The sequence below is a fragment of the Lissotriton helveticus genome, chromosome 5_1 (genome assembly GCF_964261635.1).
Source record: "Lissotriton helveticus chromosome 5_1, aLisHel1.1, whole genome shotgun sequence".
In the NCBI taxonomy this organism is placed as follows: Eukaryota; Metazoa; Chordata; class Amphibia; order Caudata; family Salamandridae; genus Lissotriton; species Lissotriton helveticus.
This window is the reverse complement of record NC_136065.1, coordinates 509,175,624-509,182,240: the sequence shown is the minus strand read 5'-3', so window position 1 is coordinate 509,182,240 and position 6,617 is coordinate 509,175,624.

Genomic DNA, 6,617 nt, shown 5'->3' with positions numbered 1-6,617 from the left:
GAATAATACATTTATTAAGCTCTCGTAAATCAATCACTAATCGATATACTGGGGGTGCATTTGGATCAGTACGTTTCATGACTGGAATGATCGGAGAATTACATACATTGGAGTCAGTTTCTACAACTACTCCTTGAGCCATGAGCTCGTCAATAATTTTGGATAAGGCTGCTACAGCCTCAGGTGGCAATCTGTACTGTCTGATTCGTGGTAACACTACACCTGGCTTGAGAGTCACACGATGGGGTGTGATTTGCATGTAACCTACATCAGTTGGACCTTGCGCCCATAAATGCTGTGGAACTTTAGACAATCTTGAATCAAAATCTCGTAATACATAGTGACCCTTGAAGTCACGTAGGAACAGACGTATTCCCTCTGGGGAGCAGCAAATAACTGCACCTAATTCTTTCAGTGTCTTAATGCCTAATAGATTTTCTGGACATGACTTAGTAAGTAACAGATCAGTAGTACGGGACAATGGGCCTACTTCTAGAGTAACTGGCTTAGATATCTCATTAACTATTGGCTTTCCTGAAAATCCAAGGGAAACATTTCTTGAGCCTGAGAGCGGAGCCCCTGGAACTTCGGCATGACTAATTGTGGTCCTACTTGCCCCTGTATCGATCAAAAACTTTCTATCTTTCCCTAATACTTGACTGTGAACATAGGGACCTTCTTGATCTACAGGTATCTCGATGAGAGGCAAGCCTACCTCCCTCTCTAGGCTGTTTCATGAATATGACTGGTACTCTGGATACTCAGACTGCGCATACTGGTACATCTGCGATGTAACGTGCTGTGTTGCAGCGATAGGCTGCGGTACTGTAACTGTCTGTTGTGCATTCTGTGACTGAGGAATCTGTGAAACTTGTTCTTGTCTAGGCGGACGTGGTCTTTCTTTAGTCTTACCAGTAGCTATGTTATGTTTCAGAACTGCACACTCGTTTATAAAATGACCTGGCTGTTTACAATAATTGCAGTTCCCTTTAACGGGAGCTGCAGGATGACTGGCTTGATTCGGACCCCTCTTCTGACTGTCTTGAGGAACAGATTGTGCAACTAGCACTTTCATTTTCGTGTCTTTCATACGTTTTCTTTCGTGTTCTTGCTCTTCTCTGATTCTATTCTGGTGGTACTGGAGCATCTGGAGCATCTGGGACGGGGTATTTGCTTGCCAGGTGCTTTCGACTTTCAAAACTCGATTTTTAATTTGTGGGCTTGAATTCTCGACTAATTTGGTAACGAAAAGATGAGGGTATGACTCACTACTTGTCTTGAGACCACTATTAATACTGAAACATTTCTCGAATCTAGAATAAAAATCACTAATATCTTCATCTTGTTTCTGTTTACAGGCTGAGATTGCATCCCAGTCTTCCTTCCTCGTTGTCAATAATCTGGGTAAAACTTGAATCAATAATTCTGGTAATTCTTTACATTTATCTCCAAGACCGGTACCTGGTACTCGTGCCTTGTCTTCAGCTTCTAGAGCTGTCCAATCGATCTTTTTCTCTCCCACCTCCCATTCTTTTTCTTTTAACTTTTCATATACCCCTGCGGGTAACAGGACCTTTAACATTTTAATGATATCTGGGTAAGTGTATTCTCCCATACGGAGCATGTCTTTTAATTCTCTATGGAACCCTGCTGGATCTTTGTCATGACAGGGAATTAATTTCTTCATTTCAAGAAGTTCCATCTTTGATATTGGAGTGTATACAAACACTCGTTGCATTACGCCACCCGCCCCTTGGACTGGGTGGACTTCTCGTAACGGATTCTGTCTGTCTATGTAGAATGGTTTACTTTCTGGGGGTGAGACATGAACAAAATGCGGGTTCAGGAACGTTCTATATTTGTGGCGCTGTTCTAGAATGACACTAATTAAATCGGTACCTAGACCTCTCCATCTATACTGGAGTAACTCGTTCAGGACATCGTGTAACGGGCCTGGGTCAGAATGTTGACCCTCATACAGAGTAATAAGGTGTTGGATCATATACATACCCACCAGTCGTTGCTCGGCTGGGGGCAGTTTCAGAAACATTTGTGCCACTATTTCGTCTGGAAAAGTGGTAGAATCAGTAATCCATCGGACTGCTGATCGGGCTAGTTCTTGTTCATGCATAGTACTTAATTCACTGTAACCGACTCGTGATTTCAGAATGTGATCGGTAGCTTGAAATACTTGTTCTAGGGAACCTTGTTCTGGTGCTGGATGATGAAAAATAGACTTGTGTTCTAGGCGTAAATGGCGATCTGGAAATCTAGATTTTCCTACATACGCTATTCTGGCGGGATTCTCGTCCTCTTCTTCAGGATCAGAGATACTTTCTTTCTCGCTTACTTGTGCTGCTTTACGCTGTTCGTGTAACCTTATTATTTCTTTACGAATTTTCTTGTACATACTCTCCATGGCACCGACGGTCTTGTGCTTACCCTCGGCTATATTATCACTCCACCTTGTCAGGATTCTCATTTCGGCGGGATCTTTAGACGGGTAATCTTGTTCTCTTATTAGACAATTGATCAGGAACTTTAATATCATGAGCTGGATCTCGGCTTTCCTTTGAGACATAATCTTGCCAATACTTTCTGGATCATCCCCTGTACGGATGAAACGATATATTCTGTCTAGATCTTCTTTCATATTCGGTAAGGTGACTAGATACTCGGTCACTCTCCTTACACGTACGGAATATAAAACCATATTATACTCGCCTGGGACTGGATCATAGACACATTCGCCAAGGGCTTGTCTGATTTCTGTGACAGACTTATTACTTTTAGGAGTACGCTGTGATGCTTGGGCATGTAATTCGAGTGCTGATAAACGCTTGTGTGGCGGCGGGGTTTGAGGAAGACCTCCTCCCGCGGCCCCTAAACTGGAATCGTCGACTGACATTCTTCGTCCTGGCAGGGTCGGTAATTGTAACGTGGGCTGGACTTGTATAGCGGACTGGGCCGGGGGAGCTGTTAAGGGCACCCCGGTGTCTAGAGGGGTAGGAAGTGCCTGATTTACAGGGACTGGCGGAGCGCGAACAGGATTTGCATATTCGGGGACTGTGTCGTCCAAATAGGACGAAATAAAAATATCAGCTGCGGTCTGTTTGTGACGTAGCTTGGTCGGAACTAATGGCGGCGGGAAATTACTGGATGCCTCTGGGGTCGCTTTTGGCAAACCTTCGGCAAGGAGAGGATACATACCCTTAATTAGGGCATGCCTCTGTCTGTCTGACTGTTCGGCTTTGACTTGTTCACCTATCTCGATTAATTCTCTTTCTTGGGCTCGTTCCTGGGATTCTCTACTTAACTCTGACTTTCTGACTTCCTTTTCCGTTCTTCTGTGCGCTTCTTTCCGCCATAACTCGATGGCATCTTTCTGTGACTGTCTGGCTTTCTTTTTCCATAATGCTTCTTCTACTCGCATGATACATTCGGCATCCCATGTACCCGATACGGGCCATCTATACTTTTCTTCTAACTGTTTGGTATACTCTACCCATAAATCTAGATACATTATGGCGCTTATGCCATGTTTCTGATACATAAAATGACCTGGACTGTCCCTAGGCGGGACAGGAACTGCTTCCTCTAACAGACCCTTTCTAGTTTTTAACTGACGTAATCTTGAAAAGAGCGGCATTGTAAACTTGAATCGGAACACAATACAATACACGAAGAACAATAACAATTGGGAAAACAATTCAGGCATACCACGATATTAGAAATACATTGAACAACATCATAACATAACAGTTCGGACAGAATACTACCTGAAAATACTGAAAACAGAAACAGAACAGATTTTCTCGAGAACGGAACAGACTAGAGTTACTGGATGCACTGCTGTAACAGTACGGAACATACCGGTCCCACAAAGGGACGCATCAAGACCCGTATCCACCTAGGTGAACACTTCGTTTGTGAGTCTGGGCACCACCAACCCACGGACCAGGAGTCAATTTAGATTGGTCCTGTCTAGATACTACCCCAGCAATGGTACTCACCGGGCAGCACGGAACGGAAAGCCTCGGACGGGACTGGACTGCTACGACGACGAACTTCGGACTTCGGACTTCAGTTACGGGTGGGCCTCCGGATACCTCGGACCTTGGACTCTCGGCTTGGGCTCTGGTCGGGACTCGCCGCATTCCTCCACCGTCTCGTTCGGATGCTGGACCGCCTCCTCCGTCTGCTCCGTGGGCCTGAGGGATACTTGAAGCAGAAATATCTGCACGTGGCCGGTATGGTTCCGTCACGGCTGCAGAGGGTCAGGGGGTCGGCGTGGCTTCACCGACGCGTGGGGAAAGGGCAAGTCCCTGTTCGGGCGCCATTATGTGGTATATAAATAAATAATACCGGATCTATTTTTGGATGAATGAATGAATAACAGATAGCTCAATAAAATAAGAGTCAAGATTCGAGGTAGTAGGAGTTTCTGCAGGTTTATTACAGCATAAGGACAGGATCAGGACAACCTGCATAGGAACAGAGGTAACAGGGCCCAGCAGGACAACTGGGGCCCAGCAGCTGCCGGGGCTTGGTCTGGGATGAGCGCGCTAACTTTTAATAACAATACATTGACTTATATACATAGCGCAACACATAGCATTACATTGCAGTAGGCGTAACAGTGGGTGGAGCAGAAGGCGTGACGCGTAGCAGTCGCGAAAGATAACAGTAAAAAGAGGTGTAACTGGGAGTATACATAGACATGTGATGCAAACGTAACAGAATATGTCATGAATGGGCGGAAACATAGGAGGGGGCTACCTAAGGAGCCGGGACCTCTAACCTAATGGTGCGCGAAAACGGGCAATGACGTGTTACTAGGAGAAGCTGGGGGCTACGAACTCTGTGCTAGGAGCAGAGACTAGAGTCTGGAGGGTCGGAGCGACATGCACCTAAACCTTATCTAGTATCTGATGTTTAGGGAACATGTTGATATAAACTAGAAGTCATGAGGGGAAAGCTAACTTGACTCTAAGACTGGACCATGCATTATTCTACATGTAGTGCGTGATGAAGAATATTAAATGACCATTAAATACAGTATTTCTCTAACGTGGAGACGAGAAGGCTAGACAATGACGGAAACTATTGATGCAGTTCAGTAGCTTAGGAATGCAGAGAAGAAGGACTGAACTGATAGCTGGAACTATAACATACTCTTGGCAGACTCAGAGGCAGAGCCGGGCTGCACCGGGCATTGCGAGGCAGGAAGTAAGTGAAGGGTCGAGGATACAGGTGGGGGCTGTATCGCTCCTCAGCGAGGCTTTCAGGAGACAGGAGCTGAATCTGTGGTCCGGGCCCTGTTGAGGCCTGGAAACGGGGACTTTATAATGGAATAACGTGCACACTGAGAAACGTGGCAACATAACTTTACATAGGCCTGATATTCGTATTATTCACGAGGACTGGAAAATGACATATCAGAGGTGGACACAACTGTAATTGCGTCAGTAATCAGACATGGGGAATAACATATGCATATTGGTCATGCACACATAACATATGATGGATGAGGCGTAGGGACACAGAACATGGCAAAATTTACTTTTCTAATGGGTTAGTGACACCTAGGATAGGTATCAACTCTTCGAGCACAACCTAGATGAAACAAACGAGTTTCTTTGGAAAGTTCTTCTGTAGTCACCAGAAATTAATTAAACCAAAGTTGTGTTCATCTTCTTCATCATGTTTAATTCACATGAATTTTTTCATTAATCATAAAGTTCATTTCGTATAACAATCCACGTTCATTGTGTATATGACGATTTCATTTCCCTTCCCAATGCATTTCGGACACCCGGTCCTTCATCAGGGGAATCAGAAAAGGTGAAGCAAGATCGCGTGTCCTGCTCGATACGCCCTTCGCCATTTAATTAATTTCTGGTGACTACAGAAGAACTTTCCAAAGAAACTCGTTTGTTTCATCTAGGTTGTGCTCGAAGAGTTGATACCTATCCTAGGTGTCACTAACCCATTAGTGATTTCCACACCTTCTTTGTCAGGGGGTGATATCTTTGAAGCACACCACAACTGGTTGACCTTATGCACAGAGAGGAGTGCGTGACCCACACCTCCGTAAAATTTACTTTTCCACACCTTCCCCCTCCAATCCCTCCCCTACCTCAACTATCGTCAGCCCCAGCCCCCCGGCCCCTCCCCCCTCGCGTCCTTCGCCCACCCCTGCACTCGCGTCTTTCGCCGGCACCACACCCCCTTCCACGGCCCCACCCGATCCTCCTGGGCCATCCCCCCCCGCCCCCCCGTCTTGTCCTTCCTCAACCAACCCCACGACATCCCCCACAAACACCAAAGGCGCATTCTTAACCGGACCGCGCTTCCTCCCCGGGGCCTTCCTGCGCTTCGGCGCCCCAGCCGCCTGAGGGCCGCCACCGCGCGCCGCCCTCTTCGCGGCTCCCGCCCCCTCCCCTTTCTGCACACGTGACCTCGGTGGGTCACAGGCCGCAACAGCCGCCGCGGCGCCATCAGCAGCGCGCCGCGGTGGCCTTACCCGCACTCCGCTGCGGAGGAGATCGGTCCTGCCAGCCTCTCCCAGAAGGCGAAGCGCTTCCTGCACCCTCGGATCCGCCAAATCGTCCGCC